The sequence below is a fragment of the Apteryx rowi genome, unplaced genomic scaffold (genome assembly GCF_003343035.1).
Source record: "Apteryx rowi isolate R43461 unplaced genomic scaffold, aptRow1 scaffold_874, whole genome shotgun sequence".
Taxonomy (NCBI): domain Eukaryota; kingdom Metazoa; phylum Chordata; class Aves; order Apterygiformes; family Apterygidae; genus Apteryx; species Apteryx rowi.
This window is the reverse complement of record NW_020451176.1, coordinates 167005-188384: the sequence shown is the minus strand read 5'-3', so window position 1 is coordinate 188384 and position 21380 is coordinate 167005. Positions and strand designations below refer to the sequence as shown.

Here is a 21380-nt window from a genome sequence, read left to right as displayed (position 1 = left end):
ATTTTAACAAGATGTTTGGTGCTAGGTTTTCTCCTGCTTTGTGTTTGTAAGGCATTATGCCTACTAATCTAGCTGGGGGCCTATTACTAACTAGACAACTTTGAGACAGTCATGAAATCACATAAATGACCTTTAAAGACTTCATGTAAGGATTGCCACAACATTCCTGTCTTATCAGAAGCCTTTTGTAATGAAAGTGTATCAAGTTTCATAACTATGGGCTGCATCTTTGGAGAAAACTATAACATCTGAAACTGTCTCCTTCGGCATTTTGCTTGCAAAGGAGGTAACAAGATTGCAAGGAACTGTGTTGCACTAAGCCTTATTAAGGCTGTCAAGAGAGACTGGCAACCAAAGCAAACTTCAGTTCTTGGACACAACAAGAAATGTCTTGTGCTGCTAAGTCACTGACCTGATTTCAGGTATTGGCTGTTAGAAAGTGAATTGGCTTTTGACAGCTTCTCTTCATCTGATCACATGATGACTTGGATTGCACCAAGGTGAGGCTGCTTATTAATTGCCTGTTCATAATGCTGACTGAGAAACCTGAACTGTCTTTGTGTCAGCAATGAAAGATTTATCCAGAACAGCGGTTTCTTGGCTTCTTCTTTGAAGGGAGTTATAAACAGGTGACAGAGTCTTGAAATGCTGTTTTTCAGATTTAGTAGGTGGGTGAAGATTCATGGTAAGCTATTTCCTAATAAATGAAGCACAATACAAGGAAGGATATAGGACAGGCTTGCACAGACAGTAAGTTCCTGTTTGCTACTAAATGTTGTTATAGCAATAGCTCAAAGAAACTTCAGTGAAGAGCAGAAAACCCTCCTTTTAGGCACGCAGGCTTCCTCCCAGAATTAATGATCTGAATTAGAGATGTCAAGTGCTTGGGCTCATAGACTGGATATTATGCACTTGGGATATTTAAATAGCCCACATAGCATGGTTAGAATTTTTGTTCACTTAATAGAAAATTTTTAGCCCTTGTCACTGAAAAGATAATTTTTTAGATATAAACAGGTTGTGAAGAGGCACAGTGTTCTCTTCCCAAAGCTGAAAACTGGATCTGATAGAGAGTGAAAACTGTGAATCTCTTGTCCCTTATTTAGATAATTGGGTGATATCTATATGTATCCATCTACCTACATGTTTCACTCTTCAATATTAATTTAAAAAGCAGTCATGTTAAAATAACTTTGTGGTTGCAAAGTCAAGCCCTTAAATATCAGGAAATCTGAGAATTCAAGCTGAATATGCAAATTTGATTTAGCATAGGTTCATCTTCATTATGATATAGATGTGATAATGTATGCTATCAAGTATAGATTTCAGTAGCATTACCTTGTGATTTTTTTTTTTTTTTTCGCTTGGCACACTTGCCATATTTAGGCTGACCCTAAAAGGAGCTTGTTTTTCTACTGAATGACGCAGAGTAACAATATGCTTAAGTAAATACCACTGAAAAGTTCTGTTAGTACAGGGTAGCTAGTCCTGCTTCTCCCTGCTCCTGAGGGCAGCAAGGACACCCGCGGAGCCTCTGGCGAGGACTCAGCTACTGACAGAGTAGCTGAGAGTAGCCCCCGGTTTTGAAACGGACCCAAAGCGGTCAGGGCTGGACATGCATATTCTGTTTTGCCAACACTTTCCAGCTGCTTTGCAACCGGTAACCACTCAAGCATTGCACAGCTGAGATAAGGGAAGAGCTCTCGCAGATAAAAGGGGCCCCTAGGACGCGCCGCAGTGCGTCCCGCCTGGGCGTCCGGCCCGGCCGTCCAGCAGCCCCCACCAGCGGCCCCTCCGCACGGCCCCCCCGGCCCCCCCCGCAGCTTGGAGTGTAAGCAAGTCCTTCGTTAAGTCTACTTGGTTTAACCCTTCACGTGTCTGGCGTGTCTCCCTACGTCGGTATCCGACCCTCCTTCCCCACCTTGCGGTCACACTGAGGGAGTGAGACGGGAGAACATAACAATTTGCTCCTGCAGATTGCAACAACCCTAACTAATATCAGGTAAAACAGCCATTATCCTCTAGATTAAATCCCTGCCCTGAGAGAGAGAGAAATTCAGAAGAGATCAGTAACAAGAACCAATTAATGAAGTACCTCTGATCAGCTTCAGTAACCAGCCTAGGATTTATAAAGGCCTACTATTCCCTTGTAAGGAGACAGAGGAGAATCCGTTGGCCAAGCATAAATCTCATTTTAAATGAGATTATAAACATGCTGACTAGCTGACCCAATTTTACTTCTGCATGTAATACCGTATACTGTTCTTTGCTTGCAAAATTGTAACTCCTGTTATGTCAGCAATAGCAATAGTTATTTCTGAAGCAACAACAGGCATCTTCTCTACCACTGTGGCAAGGGGGCTCCAGAATATAATATGATCATAATTAAAATAATAATACATTTTCCAACAGTTTAAGCCAAGAAATTCCCCCTTGCCCAAAAGAGTAGGAAATAAAGAATAAGGAATAAACACTTTGGGGGTAGGCAAAATTATCAGTCATCCACAATTTGACCAGTCAGGCCTGCATATCTGCGTGGAAAACACAGCTTCTAACCAATCCTCTATGAAAACTGGTAGAGGAGGTCAGAGGAAAAGTTTTAAAATTACCAAATGAAGCTGCCACCTGAATGTGTCTCTTCAGCTCTGCTGCTGGGGCCTCTGGCAATCTAAAGACCTATGCAATAGTTAAGGATAATCAATATTGCATTCATGCATTCTTTTTTTTTTTCATGGGTTTCATCCTCAGACTACTGCTTTTTTAAAACATGTGCATTTCAAAAGCTTAGAAATTCCCTTTTTTTGTGATGACATAATGAATTATTAATTTTTCAGATGAGAATTTTAGTTGTTACTTTTTTTTCTGCTTTTTCCATGACTGTCATTGTCTCCTGCATTTTTTCATCTTATTTATGCCACGAGTATTTCCTCTCCTCTTTATCTGTTTGCCTCTCAGCCCTTGCTTCCTTTTCTAAGCAAAATCAAGCTCAATATATCTTAGCTTGATGGTCATCTTTAATTTCCACCCTTCATTTTATTTGCTTTGAGCCAGCAATTATTAGATGGGTAAGAACCTACCCATAAAAGGATGCCATTTAATTAATAAACAAGGGTACAACATTTCCAGTGTGATAGGAAAAGACAAGGAAAGGTGATAAAAGTAAAAATAAAAGTCTGCTATGAAGCAGTGTAGCACCATGAGACACTACCAGGCATTCCACAATAGGTGGAATGCCCTCTTGTGGTCATAGCAATAGCAATCACGTATTTAATCAAAGACAGACTACTGTACCACTAGAACCTAAACATTTTTTTTACAAGACTGGATTTAAAGCAGGTGTCAAAGACTTAAAACGTAGGTTTGCTGCCCAGAACCATGCTACAAGGAAAAGAAACGTTAATTTAAAAAGTCAGGCTTGTTGTTGTAGATTCTGATAAATACACAAATACCAAATTCACAGTGGCATGCTGTCATTTTTAACTTATATAAATATTTGATGCAGAGATGTAAATTATATATGTGTACTGTATATCTGTGATTTATATCTCCCCCACTGTTGAATAATAAAAATACAGTTACTATATTCCCGCTAGTCTACTCTGTTACAGCTATTTTCTCAAGTGCATTATTGAGGCATCCTGGACCTAGACTCCAAATAAAATGTTTTTGTCCAAAAGAATACAAATATCTGATTTCAGTAATAAATTATTAATATATATTAATACATTGCTGCTCAAATTCTTTGATTCTTTCAGCCTCAATATACATTTGCTAATGTTGAGATGCGCTGAACATTTCCTAAGGAAATGGCACATACCTGTTGCTTATTTCGTCCAAATTTTGCATTGGACAAACACTAACTTGCATTTATTGAGCAACTGGCTGTCTGGGCAACTTGGCAAGATGCCACTCTGTATATATCTTTATCATCACTGACAGATGGAGAAATATATCTATTTCAAATTTATTTTGGTGCCTCATATGGCACGATTAGTAGAATATATGTAATTGTCCTGCAGAAGCACCTTTTGCTGCAGGAGCAGGCCGCACAGCTCATGAGCAGAGCTTGGAGGGCAAACCCCTCCTGCGCTCACCCCAGCTCGCCCTGGGAGCCTTTGCAGGCTGCCGCTGCTGTGCCCTGGCAGTTTCCCCAGGGAGCAAGAGGAAGGCAAATGCAAACTAACCGCTCCAGAGATACCCCAGGCCGAACATCCTGTCTGTAAAGGTCATAAGAGGGCAGGACAGGTATACGCTGTGGATTGATGTAATTATTGCATGAAAGCATAGATCTATGGTTATTGATTGTGAAAAGATCCCTTAGCATGAGTTATGGTTAGGCTTTCACGGGATAGAAAGTATTCTCTTTCTTGAGTTACAGCACTGGTCATAACAGAAGGGCTTTTCTGTTGTGCCTGAGATTACTTAGGAGCAAAACACTGCCCATAGAGATCCTTAGGACAAAGGGCAGATAAGAGGGTTTTTCTCTGAAAAAAACAGATGAAGCTAATGCTGCTACAGTTGTATTTCTGTGGCCTTGCAGGAATCATGCTATCTGTGTTGGAAGAGAAGAAACCTCTGGGAATCCTTGCATGAAAAGTCCCTAAAGAAACAAACGGCAAAGTGGCGGCACTGAAATCTGGGAGAGAAAGAGATGGTGTATAGAGGGCCCAGGTACTGGGAGCATTTTAAGACATTCAGAATAGCAGCATTTGCCTACAGGGGAGCTGAGGTTTGAGTCTATCTCAAGCATCCAAGTCGTAGTAATACTGATATTGCAAAATAGCTGGGCTATTTTTTCTTAATTTTTTTTTCTTAATTTTTTCTTAAAAAACCCCAAACTTTTTAGAATTTTGTGCATGCAAATGTTTCCAAATCTTTTAAACCCTTCTCTAACTAATAAATAGAATGGGATTGTTACTGAAAATAAGAGTACATTGTTTTTTTAGTATGAAGTACTTTGCCTTAATCAGGAATATGCAGTTAGGTTATTCTTCGGGTTTGAACAGGTAGTACGCTAATATTAGAGACTGAATCCAGATTTATTCAAATAATGAAAAAAGAATCATCCTTCATATATGTTCAATTTGGACTAAGTATCACATCTCTGAGTCATTGTCATTTCTGCCAGAATTGAAGCCCCTGGTTGCTCTTTCTACAAGTATGCTGGATGATGTAGAAAGTAGCATGACATCTGCTGCTACAACACTAGTTAAAATGTATTTTAATTCCCTAAATACCTTGGAACACCATTTTCATTCCCTATATTCACAGGTATTAATAGATATATTCTAGTCCTATGCAAGCAATGTGCATAGAAAAAAGTTTTATTTGCAGCTTAAAATGTCAGAAATCAATCAATATGGTGAACATAATTTTGCAGAATATCTTTGGTGTCCATTATTCAGTAAGTTAGCCTTTGTGACAGATGCTGACATATGACATTGAGAAAGAAAGTTGCACTGGTTGAAATTTAACGTCTGGTACACTAGAAAGTGTGCTAAAGATTGTTAAATAACAAGTACCTAAATGTCCACAAAGTCAGGAACTCTGTAATTTCAAGGCTCATCATATAGTAAACTTCACTCTTTTATAGTCTTATTCTGTTCCCACCTCATTTTGTAAACTTCTTTTCTCTAGCAAAGATTAAGCTTATAGCTGTGACCGACTCAGCATAGCCTAAACTTCAAGGAAGATGTTTTCTGAATTTCTTACACCTAAAAATCTTCATGGGTAGGAATGATTGGAAGAAGAATAGACACCTGCAAAGGAGGTATGAAAGCTACACATTAAGGGCATATGTATGTGGCCAACTGACTGATCAAAGGAGTCAGTTTACAAAAGGAGGTTAATTTTGTGCTCACCAGTTTCTCCTTACACAGCAAATTAGAAGACTAGGCCATCTGAACATTTCAGTCATTAAGCTCACATGTATCACCTAAGCTAGCTGGTCTCATCAGGCTCCTTAGTCAGTGGGTGAGGTCAGGACAGTTAGTGGGACCTAGTCAACAGGGAATCAGGATGTATAGGAAAGGGGCTTCTTGCCTTAGGTAGTGTTCATGATAACTTCAATGCCTGGCTCTTCCCTCTTCCCTTTGCCCCATGTTTTTTACATTTTCTAATTATCCTGCTTTCCACTATATGTGTACGGGCCCCTGCAGAAGGCTTCGTCATATGCTGCTGTTGCTACAGCTAAATACTATTGTCTCTGGAATCAGCAAGACTTTGATTTGTCACTGAAGGTAAGTGCATAACATATTTAGTGCTCTAAGTATTGATATTAAGAGCATGCTAACACTTGATGAAACATAACTCTGTTCAGTGTAACAACAGAAGTAGGTAATTTTGGTTTAGCATTGCATCAGCTAGTTCCCTTTGCTAATATGCTTCTTGATTCTTTGCAAGCATCCTTCAACCATGAACAGTGGCAGCTGCTGGAGAGAATTATTTTCTTCGCTCAGGTCTCAGTTTTGTCAGAGTGGATGTTGTTTGCTTAAAGATCAGACCTTTCCCTTATGTAAATCACTTGATATGCTGAATATGGATATGCCAAATGCTACAATAAGTCCTGCTTTTTCTTTTAATTTCATTAAAGCTGAAGCATTGGAAAATCATGTAGCTTTTACAATGACTTTTCCTGCTGACCAACTTGCAATATGGTCTGTAAAAGATAGTGGAAAGAATATTTTTAAGACAATCAAATGGGTAACAGAAAAGATACCATTTCTCTTACTTCAAATACCCAGCTGATGTTTCTGTTCCATGAAATGAAACTTTGAAAGAAGAGTGGTCTCATATGATGCAACTTACAATCATTTTATGAAGATGATAGTTCTAATTTTTTTTTTTTTAGTTGAACGCATATAGTTCTGTAGAACCAGAACAGTTACCTATGTGAGAAAGAAATTGGATTTGACAGTGAAATAAGTCTTATTGTTTTCTTATTATCTCACAAGGAACCTGTGTGAAAGGCGAGTTTGAACCAAAGCATGTTTAAGTCAAAGATAGCCTTTACTTTTGGTGAGCTTTGAATAAAACACTGCTGGAAAAGCCTTCAAATCAAGTTAAAAATATTTCAAATGCTCATTGATCAAAAGCACAAATGATTGTAGACAAGTTAATGACTACTCTGATTTTATTTGAAGAAATTACTAGATAAATCTTGCTCCCTTAAGTAAGGTAGGTAATGAAAAAGATACTAGACAATATTCCAGTGCTTTCCAGTATAGTCCACAACAACATGAGAATAGCTACAAGTCTGGCATAAGGCAACCACTTTCTAACTTCTTGCTAATTGAAAAAGCAGAGGAAGTATAAAATCTTCCAGGTTGGCTGAGAGGAGGAAAACTGTTGGAGCTCAAATCAGGGAAGCAAGCTGGATATCCCCGCTGAGGCCTGACTACCCACGTTTCTTAGTCTCAACAAACCCTTGGTGGCTAATGCTCTGGTGTGGGAGAGACTTGTTTCAGAAGGGATGAGTGCTAGGCTGGCTTTAAAACCACTTTAAGCTGCTGGTATGCTAACACAGTAGACAGATACAGCTTCAAAACTATGGATGCCTGTAAACAAAGTAGATCTTAGTAGTATGTCTCCCTCAGTCTTCTCTAGTCAAAATGTCTGCAGTTTGATGGTTCTGTRTAAAACGTGTAGTCTAGGTCTCTGATCAATCTTGCCACTCTTCTGTGGATTCTGCCAGTTGATCCATGTATTTAGTGAAAAGGGTGCTCAAATCCGGACATTAAAACAGTACTCTGATTGAGCCTCCAGTCTCACTAGTAGAGCAATATAGCAGAAATACTTTCAGTCACAGTGCTATCCACAGTAGCCCAATGCCTTTTTCTGCCTGTTGGTACCCCTAGGTGTAGTAACTTGTTTGATTATCCTTGTTTGAGTGCTTTACCCTGTGCTTGTCTCTATCACATTTCTCTCATTTTTTTTTTTCTGGATCTTATCTCCAATCTGCAAAAATCTTGTATTCCAATTCTGTCATCCAGTGTGTGATTTCCCCCCCCCCCCCAAGCTGGGTTTAAGCTTCCATGTATGTATTTTTGTTTTATTGCATCAATGCATGTGCCATCTCAATATAAGTTTGATTCAAAAATATTATATTCCAAGTATTAAATCCAAAAGTACTAGGACAACTCCTAACTACTATTGAAGGTGATGAACTAACTGCCTCATGAAATTGGGTGATTTGAATACATGCCTAACAGTAGCCTTTTTTGGTCTCTTAAAATTGTTTTCTTCAGGCTGGTTTCTTCCTCCCAGCTTGTTGCTGTCCAGATGCTCTGATGTACACCAGTTGCCAGCGGCACTAGCTTTCTTTAACAGCAACACTGGAGTTCGGGGAAATCCTGTCTGTGTTTCCTATTTCCCAATTGCCTTCCCTGCCAGCAACATGAAAAGCAGGGGAGAGGAGTCTAATGCCTCTATTCTTTTTCAGTGCTACCAGAAAACGCCTCCCTGCCACAATTCTTCCATAGCTAGTTATACCAGCTATGGAGTTTCTTTGTCCTTATGGTACTAGATGGAGGCAGCAACAATTTCAGGATGGCTTAAAGACTGAAGTTAGGAAAATCATCACAATGCAAATAGTCTTATGAGTCAAGATGCCATGTTCACAAAAATGTCAGTGGATATGTAGAGCAGTCTGGTCTCAGTGGCTGGATGACCATGATTACTGGATATTAATAAAGAAAAAAAGTCCTTCTATAGTTTTATTACCATTTACACTTTTTTCGAGTAAAATATAACAGCTTCACCTTTCAAATTGAGCAAAAAAATTTAAATACATGAATTTAAACTACAAATGGAAGACAGGTATATAAAACACTCAAACAAATCTGAACAATAGTTCGCATGGCTTTGATTATGCACTTCTAAAGAAGGGAAGTGCTCATTGAAGTTAATGAGTATTTTGGTTCCTTATCAACTTATGGATCAAAGCATAGATATAAACACAGCTGGTGTGTGTTCACCCACATCTGCTGCTGCTCAGCAAGTTATAGGATTTCATTTAATCAGGAGGTCTTACAAGAAGGATGTTTATGAGGTTAGATTGAGTTTGATAAAGGAGCGACATGAGCACTTTAGAATTGAAATGTACACAGAACACATCTAAAACTTGTATACAAACAAGGAGTGCCTTAAACAAAAAGATTAAGATTACATATTACATAACATGTCATCATCCTTGTAAGTTTAAATAATAGGTGTGGGAACTATTTCCCTGGGAAATAGTTACTCTGTTGACATAGAAGTGATTACAATTTGTTTCCACTCTTACACAATATTACTTCCATTTTATTTTATTTTAAAAAGCCGTTACTACAGATGAACATTTGATGTCCCTCTCAGCTTGCGACGTGTAGCTTTTATTGGAACGCCCCTTCTTCCCACCCCCCCCATACATATATTTGAGTCCAACAGGCTGCTTGACTTATAATATGGTATTCACAGGTAACTTAAAATAACTTCTCTCCCCCATTTGGCATTTGTTTTAGGGGCACGCAAAACAAAGAGGATAGGAAAATGCTGTCTCTAACCCCAGCTAACAGCAAAAATCAGAAGTTTCCTGCCCCTGAGGGTTCATGGGATTTCATACAAACCTGCTGCCTGTTACCCTGATGCATCTTTTCACAAGGCTTGTCTAGTTGAATTTGTGTGGTAAAGTTAAGGTGAAGGAAATAAGGCATCAAAGGTGATGAACATGAAATAAAACCTGTCTGGATGCTGTGACACAGGGTGGGGGGAAAAAGAAGACTTGGGAATAACTGAGATGTAAAGAACTAGGGCCACTTTATTTCTGATGGGAGCATTAGTTCAGTTCTCAGTTTAATTCCAAGCTTAATATGCTGAGCTTAATGTACTTTATGTTTCTAGGTGAATTGACTGAAATTCCTGTTTCCACAGGCCCTCATAATACAAATAAAGAGAAATTCAGGTGAAATCTGTGGCATTGCCTGGATGCAAAAACTGACATGAGAAGAGAATAGCTTCTTTATTATGGCCAGGGAGTATTAAACTATCTTTAATATTACCAACAGCAGTTAGTGTAGGAATAAATGTTCTGATCACCTGAATGGGAATTTTGACTTTCAGGAGAACAGAAAAAGGTTGTGCTGAGTGTTTTTGAAAATCCCATTCTTAGTAATTGAAGGTTTGCCTCTTCAGAATATGGAATGATTTGCATTTATGTTGTATCTCTGCTTTATTACTCTCTTTTCTAGAAATGTAGCTCTAGTAATATTGCCAAGTTCCTGTGAATCTAGACTAGGACTGATATTTTATAAATAAAACTAACAAGTCACAAATCATACTTACAGCTCCTTTAAGAAAATATTGTATGGCCTCAGTAAGGCAGAAACACATCATATCTGTTCTTTCAGTTTTCCACTGTCTACTGGGACCTTGTGAGAAAATGCCAATGAATGATTCGAGAAAGAAGAAAAACAAGTATTAACACATGAGAAGTAAACTATATTAGATGCTTATAAGTTGCTAAGGGAATACTTCCTGAAGCTCTTCTGTCTAATGCAGAAAACTAAAGCAATAGTTACAGCCTCTATATGGGAAGGTGTATTGGGTAAAAAAAATCTATGGTGTGAAAACAGAAAACAAGCATAGATACAACCTTATCTTAATATTTCATTTTAGTTCTTCTCATTAAAAAGTAATTCCTTTATCCTCAGACTCTAACGCTTGACTTAAGTTTGTTCATTTGGTTTTCAATCATGAATTTTACTTTTTCTTTGAGGGAAAACAGTTAATTGCCTTCAAACTACTGTGATTATGAAGTTTCCTTTTTGGCCACCAGGTGGTACTACCGTACAGCTTTCTTCCACAAACAGTTGCCGTGGATTAGAGAGCCACATGAGCAGAACAATTCTACAGTGCCACATTACCGCAAAGAATCATAATGCCACACAAACTGAAATAGTTTATATTCATTAACAGAACAGCAGTTGCCTCTGTATAAAAATGCAGTTCACTGCCATATTGTACATCTTCAAAAACAACATTATATCAATAGCATAGCTTTAATGCTCAAAGAAAAATAAAATGTGTAGAATAGCTTGAGTAGTATGAAGTTTTAGCCAATCATCTCAGTTTTTTATATATATTTTACACACGCATACGCATGCACACACATACACACACGTGTGTGTATATATATATACACACAATGAATCTGGGATTACAGCTTCAGGTACAGGATTTACATTATTAAGAAATAACACATATCAGCTTCTTCAAATGCTATTTCAGCAAGAATGTTAACTGCAGAAAAATACTCTGAGGATTTTAGAAGATCAGATTCAGCAACCAGAATGAAGCAAATGCTAGGGAAAAGAAGCTTAAAAAGATTTTTCTGGAATTAAAATAATGTGAAATGTTATGTATATGATGTATATCTTATTCAAGTTTGATTCATGTTGGAATTCTGCTTTGCAAGGAAGTATTTGATATTAGTCCTTGAATGACTGCTGTAAAACTGGTTATTTCAGACAGTTCTGAGAATAAATAAAAAGCTCTTGCTTATAAGTATAGGGCTCTTTTACATTAAAGACAAAAACCTAAACTAGAAGATTAACATAAAGATTTCAAATTCTTGTAAGTCAGGAATTGCCAGAATCAAGTTGTGTGTGCACATGTGTCATCTTGATTTGGTCCCTGTGTATGTACATGATGCTAGTTATTGAACTAATAATCATCCTGTATTTTTTCCAGAGACCACAGCCCATGTACATGATTTGGTAGTTATTCATTAGTTACTTTTCTCCACTTCATCACATGTATGGATAGATCTCTGCATTATTTACTGTACAAACCCTACAAGCTCTGCTTTCAATATCTAATTATCACTTATTTCCTCATAGGATCTTCTGCAGTACTCAGGGTACTGTCATCTTCCACAGGCAGTTAATGAGCTTTGAATTTTTCCTTACAACACCTAGAAGGTTAGATGATCATATTCTTATTTTGTGGAGAAGAGGCTGAACCACAGAGAGTAAAGTCAGCATTTTTCAATTAAATTAATTGATTTCATACCCAATACAAGAAACCAGTTATATAAACTTTGGAACTTCAGCATCTTATAATACTTTTTTTTTTTATGTTCAAAGCCCAAACTGGCCCGTAGTTATAAGTGCTCAACATCTTTGCAGAATACGTCACCAGATTTGGGGGCCAGAAGAAACATGAACATTTGGTTCTGTGTGACGTTAAATACTAGATGGGTTGGCAGGGCCAGAATCCATTTCTCCAAAATGGCACTCAGCTACCTTCTTTTCTTGACACCCCTTGCTTATTCTCTCCGTTTGGGCCCTTCTATGACACATAAAGTAATGGACACATTCCTGACTCAAAGGCTGCCCTCCTTACCTAATTTCAAGGTTTTTTCTTCTAATATGAAGTGTGGGTGGAAGGACTCAGAAATCTTCCTTTCCTGGCTGAGGGGCAAGAAACTAGAAGGAGAAATACCCTAGGCTCTCATCTGCTTTCTGAGCTAGGAGGAGATAAACTGAATACATCTCAAAGGGGAAACCCATACCTCCTTCATGGCTTGGTCAGAATCTCATGAGTGAACCTCTACCGTTCCCAAATACTCTGACTCTCCCAGCAGCAACAAAGCCTGTTCTGCGAGTGACCCAGGTCTGTCTCTGTAAGACCTCAGACTTCCCTCCCCTTCAGAAGCTATTGCCTGTGTTGCTGCTGCTGCAAGCTCAGAGTTACTAGTACATGCCAGCTGAACGGAACAGATGCAAGACTCTTTCCAAATAGGCAAATAGCTTCTACTTTCCAGCCTTTATATAGCTTTATTGAAGGCTTTGGTGTTGGTGTGGTGTTGCTTTTTCTTCATTGTTTGTTTGTTTTGGGTTTTTTGAATCAACTATAGTATAAGACTCAGCCTAGTTTATGTTTAGTAAAGTTATAGGCAGCTGAATGCAAATCTTATAGTGGAAGATGTCAGGCAGTGTGAAATATAGAAAGTTCTACCTGAACTTCTTTCAAAAATGAGGGTTCATATTAAAGTAGATGTTGTTGCAGGAATTGGTAAAAGCCAACAGAGCTGGTCACAGTAAGTTTAACTACTGTATTTGCCTGTTTTTTCATTATAAAGCTGTAATCACACAGATGTAAATTGGGCCTTATATATGCACCTCTAGTACTGGAAGAATGATTTCCATGGATACAGTTAATTTGCTTCTCAGAGATCTTCTGGATATCATACTAAGAGCCCTGGTGTAGGATACTTTGGCTGGCATGTGGAGAGGAGCCCTTCCTGCCAGCTGCACAACCTCCCTGCCTCCAAGTCTCCCACCATCAGGTGTTTTGTTTCCCTGGGGCTCTGCAAAGCCAAGTATAGATTAAGCACTGTGCTACACCATGATCACATCGCGGAGGGGCACTGTTGGCTTTGGTTAAAGTAGCAGCCCTAAAAAATGATGGTTTGGTGAGTAAAGCATCTGTGTACACAGCTCTGCATCAGCCAAACAAGCTGCCCTACTCCACCAAGAGTGCCCTACCCTGACATACAGGAGTAGAGAGGAAAAAGTGACTCTGTCTAATACTTGGCCTTCATGTGGAGCTTACCTCCTACGACCTTTTGTGAAATTGCTTTGGAGATTTATTCACTGAGAACTAAGAGAGAATGACTGACTTTGCATATGGATAGTGACTACCCCAATGTAACTTTATTGATCTGAATTAAGTTAGAGGCAGCAAGTAGTATCTCATTTCCAGGCCCTGCTTCTTTCAGTTCTCAAGAAGGCCTAACATCACACTTAAAACTGATTTCTCTCTCTCTCTCCCTTTCCCTTTCCCTCTCCCCCCCCCACTTCAAATTCCTTCCATGAATGCTGCAGGCAACCTAAGGCACTAGACCGTGATCTCAGTTACTGTAAACATGGAGTGAAAAAAAAAAACTCCAGTAGCTTCAACAGATTTATATTTGGTTGGTTCCACTTGGGCTCAACTATCACAAAACTGTCTTAGCCTTGAAACTGGCAGCTGAGCTACATTACTGTGAAGGTCCTGTTCACTGCACCAGATATAAAATTATAGTAATGGCCTTTTAATGGCCTTTTTGCCAGCTTGTACTTCTGTCTTGAATATTCTTTTAAAATAGTCCTCTGAAGGCAATTAAAACAAAAACCAAGGAGAACAAAGAGGCCGTTCTCAGTAATCCAAGCAGGGCTCCTTTTCTGAGAAAGGATTAGCAATGAAGATAAAAAGCAGAATGAGAAGGCAATTAATGTTGTTGTTATCAGAAGTGTCTTCAGATTAACTTGGTGAGTCCTGTATTTAATGTGCAATATTCTTTGTAGATGGGCATTTGAAAGGACTTGTAGGAACTGGAAATAAGCTTTTTGAACAGGGCTATGGAAATATAACAGGCTGCTCTGGATTTGGACCACAGGTAAATTCTGTCAACACTCTGCTGCATTTCTAGACATGGTATGTGTCACTTGGTCCTGGGGGAGATCCTGTATTTTTTTCACTGTTCTGATTTCTCAGGGAGAAGTTCAGCACATGAAGTTTCTGGCAGACTAGCCAAAACTGGAGCTGATAAATTACTTTCTATTTTGCAGATCTACGTTGAAATTACGAAGCAAACTTCAGCAAAATTAAATGAGTAGCCTGGTTTAGAGAGAAAGAAACATTAATGTTATTACAGGGAAAGAAACTGAGCTGGGAATTTCCTTCTTGACGATAGCTAAAGAACTTCTGAGAAGTCATGGAATACCAGGTAACTAATGGTGAGCTTTAATAGAGGATGTAGTAGGGATCCTGAAGAACTTCAGCTAATTCATATCATAATAGGATTTGCTTGGTGGGGAGTTCACTCCAGTGAGAGGAATGAAATGTCACTGAACTTGTGGAATTTTCTACAGTCCATAAAAACAGAACAAAAAACAATGAGTAGCCAATAAAAATGGTGCAATATTAACACTGACAGTCTCCTTCAGCTCATATCATCAAGCATATATCATCAAGAAGATGGCAAATGTCAAAATGTTGCCTGTGCCTATGATTCATGCTCTAAGGTACTGTGCTGGTGCTTTTCTAGTCTGTCTGTCCCTGACTTTGTCAAGAAAAACACTGAAAAAATCTTGATTTCCTCTAAATGCAGAATGAGAAAATTGCTGAAACTGCAAAAACTGTCCTAGAATAAGAGATCTGTTAAAAAAACAGGTGTCCTTTCCCTGTGCTTTAATATCCTTTAGCTTTGTTTAACCAAAGCCACTGAGTGCACAAAAAAGAAATGAGACCATGTTATTGTCGTTCATCCCAGCACTCTTACTCCTTTCAGTGCTGCCCTGAGCATTTTCCACCTTTCCTTCCTGTCCTGCATGCCTGCTGCTCCTGCCTGTTCCTCTCTGCTTTCCCTGCTTTCTCTGCTCCTTTTGTCCACTGCTCCCTACCATGCCTCTGTTACTCCTTTTGTTGTGTCCCTTGTGCCTTTGCCTATGTGTGCACCACTCCTCCTTCAGCCTCCCCTGCTTCTTCTGTTTCTTCTCCCTGTCCACCCAGCCACTTCCTCTCCTATATCTGCTGCTCTGCCATGCACAGCTGCTGCTCTTCTCTTCACCTCCACCACTCCCTCGGCTGCTCCAAAAACAGTTTTGACCAGCCCCACTTCCAAACAATGAGGCTTTGACCTCTTTCCCCTGGGAGAAGATTTCACAGCCAAACACGTCTCACTGGCAGGAGCTTTTCCTGATATTCAGCCTGTTTCCTTCTCCCATTGCTCCTACTTAAATCTCTTTATATTGAACTAACAGCTTGGGCCCCAGGCTAGGTGTTTATACCCCCTCCTTTTCTGATTATTGCAAAAAAAGGTTTGAATACAGATAACTAGGCCAAGTGAACAGGGGTTCCCTCGTAATACACAGCACTGTGCATCCAGGTAAGCAAGATCCTATCATACCCAGAAGGAACAGAACAAACACACTTACCATAATGAAAAATAGGCCACGTGCCTTACAAAAATTCACCAAGGGCCAAATCTTGATCAGTTTTTATCCATCTGAAGGAAACATATTAATACAGACAGCTGTGTCAACAACCTATGAGCCAGGGGCTGAGTGAATCTGAGTTCCTGGAGGGGCTGGACAGTGATCGGAAATAGGTGAATGAGAGGGGCCCAAACAAAGTAAGTTCTGATGCGGAGAGGTTTGAGTCCAGAAGGGAGAGGAGAAAAACATGAAGCTCAGAGGGAGTGTGAAAGTAGGAGACGCTGATTCTTGGTAGCTCAAAAGGAAGGGAAGAAGCATGAAGGGATAGGGGTGGGAGGAAGTTTGAGCAGCTCAGAGACGGGCCGGGGGGGGATTAGGGTGACCTGCAGTAGGATGAAATGTGCTGAGTGGGGTCACCCACGAGCAGTCAGGAGTGTGCACCCCACCCTAGGGCTCACCGCAATAGACTGTAGAAGTGACTTTAGCCAACTGCAAAGGCTCACATTTTAAGCATAAAGACTGCCTTTTGACTAAGTATCTAAAAATTGTTCCACAAAAAGGGGAATTGGGACTGTTACTGTATCTTCATTTCCAATTTACAGTTTTTGAGGCAGCCAGTTGAAGTCCATATACATCTCGATGGCTTATGTGAAATTGAAGCAGTCATCTACCCACACAAACATCATCCAGACTCCTCCTTGCTAGGCTCAGTGAACTGGTTCATAGAAAATGTCCAGCAAGCATCATCAGATTTAAAGCAGGGAACAGGACTGTACAGCTGGGCATGTGATAGGGCACAGTGAGGAAGAAGGGAAGAGGGAGCATGATTTCCCCTGTTGTCAGTGGCAAGACATTAACCTAGCTTAGCTACACAAGGAACTACACCCTGAGCAGGCATCTTCTTCCTCTTCTACTGTGTTTTAAAATGTGTCAAGCAATATGTACTCATTAGCACATTGTAAGTGCTGCTTATTTTCCTAGTCTAGACAGGCTTTTCAAGAAGACATTTGGATCTGCCTTGAGGCGTTTTGCCAGGCCAGACCTCAAAAGTGCCTTTCTGAAGCTCAAAAGACAACTTCAGGTGGCAATACTGAATCTTATTCTTAATGATTGAATTAGTTTATTTTGGCTGGTGCAAAAGCTAAATTATTAGGACTACCAAAATTAATAACAACAAAAATAGCTCATTAGAAGTTATAATGGTACTGAACACCATAACAGATCCCCTATAGTGTAAATCAAGCTGGTCGCATCTACTTAATGAAGCTACAGCTGCTTATTGCAGCCAAGGACCTGCCCTAATGTTTTCCTGCTTTTGCATGTGCCTAATCCAACACTGCAACTTTCTTGCTTAATTTTTCTGCCATTCTTATAATTTTTCCCTTAGAGGGCTTCTTTAGACATAGCAAAGGCAGCTTTGTAATTTTTCTGTCTAGCCTCCTATTTCCCTTGCTGCTCCCCCATGCAGTAATTTGTGTGGGGGGAAAAGGTAAATCAGAGCCACATGTTCCCTTTAGAAGCCTGAGATAAAGGGCAGCAGTAGTACGATTTGCTGTGAATTCACCAGGAATATTCAAAATGTCGTTAAACCTAAATATGGAGGAGACTGCTGTATCAGCACGCTTGCTCTGCTTTGCATGTTATTATGTTAGGCTGAGCTGAGTTTCTCCCATCAGTAAAGAGGCAGCTGAGAGTGGTATAATGCATCCCAATGTTTCGAGGCGGAGGCCCACCCCCATGATAAGCTGTGTCATATTCAGCCAACTAATCGTGCTGTGCACTGATGAAGCATAGGCACTAAGTAAAGATCTGAAAACTGTATAAACATATATGTTACTACCATAATGAAAAATCAAAAATTGGTTTTAGTTCATCAGTGGAAAAATAGGGGAAGTGGATAAGAGATTTTTTTCCAAGGGAACCATATCATTCATGGAAATCTGAAAACACAACATTTTGATTTAGAAGTGTGTGTCTGTGTCTGTATGTGTGTTTTTAATCTGGCTCCCTCGCACTGTCTTGGTCTCCTGTACTGGAGAGGGAAATGCACAACACTTATATCCCTGGTTAAATCCCATCACGAGAGATATGGCCCAATCATTTTCAACAGCTCTAGTACACATCGCATTATTACTGGATCAAAGAAATAAATCCTATATTAATATCATGCCTTGGGACTTATAGTCCACTGAGTCACAGCATTGTGAATCGGGATTCAAGAGCATCATTCTGGAATTATACTGGTATAAGTGGAGAATAAAACCCTCAGTCTTATTCTGGCTCTCATATCTGTTCCCAGCGATGCTACTTAGCATTTTCCCTGCAGACTGACCATTAATCCACCTATCAATAGCTGAAGAGTACAAGACAAACTGACTATTTAACTCTCCCTCTTGCCAGGTATTTTTAGGAACCATGTGTTTCATCACACATTTCCTTAGTTTGGGCTGTCTATTTGAGGTTACATATGCACAAATACATGTGTCCTGTGCTCACATCTACACTGGGAAATGAGTTAGGTTCACAGATCATTTTAGTGTTTCAGATAATATTTTTGTACTAGAGTTGCTGGCCAATGCTGTTTTTTAACACAGTTGCTTAAGATTAGTGTTCTCCAGAGTATTTCAGCCAACAGTTATCAACAACTTTTAATGAAGACGTGTTTGATGTGCACTCAGCAGTTCTGGATTGTTCAATCATATTATCTTTAGCCACTTTCAAAGATCAGGGCTTTTTCTGCCAAATTGAGAGTGTTAGAGAGGCTTAAATGCTTTTGATATTGGTACTGCAGCATTTCTTCCAAAATCAATGCTGTTATTCATCTCAGAGTGAAACACTTGGTGGATGTCTTCTCACACCTCATATTAGGCTATGAGACCTGCAGGGCTCTTCTGAAACTACTAGAACTGATTCTCAAAGAATGATACCTGGAGATCTTTGCTTTAAAGACAAAAGGGGCTCTTACAGTCATACAGCGTGACATCCTAGTACTTCTTCAGGACACTTCTATCACCTAGTCCGAATTTTGGACAAAGCACATCATACTTTGCTGTAAGCCTTGCTTGACAGGAGGTATGGCACTTGAGGTACAGGTACAGAGTAAAGCTCATCCATGTAACTATCACCCTTTTAACAGAAAACTAACCATGACTGCAGTGTAAAGCTCAAGCCAATATTTCCACTAGCTTGCTGGTGTAGGCGAGCATAGGGGCACATTAAGTCACAACATGGGGAACTAGGCTGTGAACTGAAGGGGCATCAGTTGCTCTGTGCTTTCGTGACCAACAGTTACCCAACATAACTGAGGTTGCCATCTCTCTTTCTCCGAGGGACAAACAACCTCAGGTATGTTTACTGCGGGTAGGAGTGTGTGCACAGGCATCTCTGTGGAGCAGCTGATGCACTGGGATTTTCACATCCTTTGATTATTTAATGTGTCTGTACCCTGAGGACAGAACTAGGTATTCTTGGTTTTCAGACACAACTTCTGATCTTTTTAAAACTCACTTCTTTACTCGTTTCCTTTCTACCTTGCTCTCTTAGCATAGGCTTTGATCAGGTGACATGGCTCTGGGAAGCTTTCCCACTGTGTAGATAGTTACTCCATTGCCTCTGATAATGTACATTTGTTTAATTAATTGCTCATTTTGTTCCTGAGCTGTTGTGCTGGCCCAGTGCACTTAAGGTATGCATGAGTGCCTAAAAGGTGACAAGGCTCCTAGGGATGACTCTGTCCCTTTCATTTATTTATAGAACTTGAGCACATGATCCCTTATTAATTCCAGGCACTGTTAGTTCAGCCTGACTTGAGATAAAGTGGCATAGGCTCCAGGTCCTCGCAGCTGGCACTGACAGCATGTTAGGAAGTAAGGTGCACACTGCAGAGAGCAGGACTGATCAGGAAAGCAATTAAGCTTTATGAGGGATTTGAACTACGGACCTGAAGGTGCACAGAAGCCTTCAGCCACTATAGATTCTTTCTTTAAATACTGTGACTACTTAACAGAGGTAATCATAAGTGCCTACATCAAGGCTTTTATTATTCCTCAGGAGGCCAACATTTATCAGGCAGACCTTAAAATGAATTTGAAGTGTAGAGTTATAAGAATCTACTTAGCAAATGACTTTCTTGTCCATCAGCAAGCCATGTAGGAGGAGCTTCAGCAACAGCAGCTGAAACAAGCAGTTTCATCAGTATATGGGCTTAAATTTAAGTACTGGATTTGGGCAAAATTTGGCAATCATTTCTTTTGGTGGCAAACAGCCTCAACTGATTGTTCTTACCGCTGAGCTGCCCCTTCAGTTGTGCCAATGTAGCTCCTACTGGCATTATGCCTTAAAAGGAACCAGGGTCACTTGCTCAGTCTGGGTCACTCACTAATCCCACAAGCTGCTGCAGTGGCAAAACTTGAAGGAGATAGCACAGGGTTAGGACAATACAGGGTGCGAGGGCTGCTTTGGCCAGTACTGCTGCTAAAAGTACTCCTCATCAGATGAGGTCCTAGAAGCCAGATGCCCTGGAATCTTTGCTCTTTTCAGCCCAAAGGCAACTTCAAAGCTTGCCTGAGGGCCAGCTGGGGATTTCTAGGTGCAGTTTGTCCACCTTCACTGTTCCTGGTGTGTGTGCAGGGAGTTGGCACAGTGGGATACTGTGGTGTGGGGATGTGCTACACCCTGGTAAGATAGTCTATAGAGGTTTTGCTAACATATGCTTGGAGGGAGGGGGATGAAAGGAGATGACAAGTTGTTCTCTGTGGGTTGAGGGAGTCCACTGAGGCTTAAAAACTCAAGTGCAGGCTACCTTAAGTCCAGTGCAGAGAATTTATTGTCCTGGATCCAGGCCCAAGGACTGCAGCTGTGGCTCTGCTGCTATCTGCTTGAGTAGTCTGGGACCAACATTTTACCTGTAGTTTGCTTTTCCCCATCTGTTAAACATCTTACAACATTTGCACAGAACATCGAACATGCAGACTTTTGTATCAACTGTGTCACAGGTAATGAGTGATGATGATGGGACTGCTGGAAGACTTCCATAGAAAGGGGAGCTTCTTTTATGCTCCCCCCTACTCATCCTCACCACATTCCTTGTGGGTGCGCATAGTTGGATCACACAGTATTCATTTGTATTTCCTTGATGTTAAGTACTGCTTTTTTCCAATACAAAAAGGAGATGCCAAAAAAGGTTGTTGACTTTGTGTAGTTTCTCTGAGGTGCTCAGATACCAGCCTGCTGAACATGCTCTTGATAGATGAGATTAGATAAAGGAGTGAGATCAAATAGCAGTTTTCTGTTACTATCTTCCAGACAGTTGAGATGGAACTCACATATTTGTGTGATGGGCATCCTAGAAACACCTAAGAAAGATATGTCATTGAGAAGCAACTAAATAAACTATTCTCTCCCCCAACAATTGTAGCTATA

The 21380-nt window shown here is 40.0% G+C and overlaps 1 long non-coding RNA gene across 1 annotated transcript; it reads left to right on the top strand.

Moving 5' to 3' along the window:
* Positions 1-1803: 1803 nt before the first annotated feature.
* On the top strand, positions 1804-15127 carry LOC112977875. The gene is made up of 5 exons (XR_003257677.1): positions 1804-2002; positions 4541-4671; positions 5638-5770; positions 6159-6239; positions 14592-15127. It is a non-coding gene; the product is annotated as an uncharacterized LOC112977875 (long non-coding RNA).
* The last annotated feature ends 6253 nt before the right edge of the window (positions 15128-21380 follow it).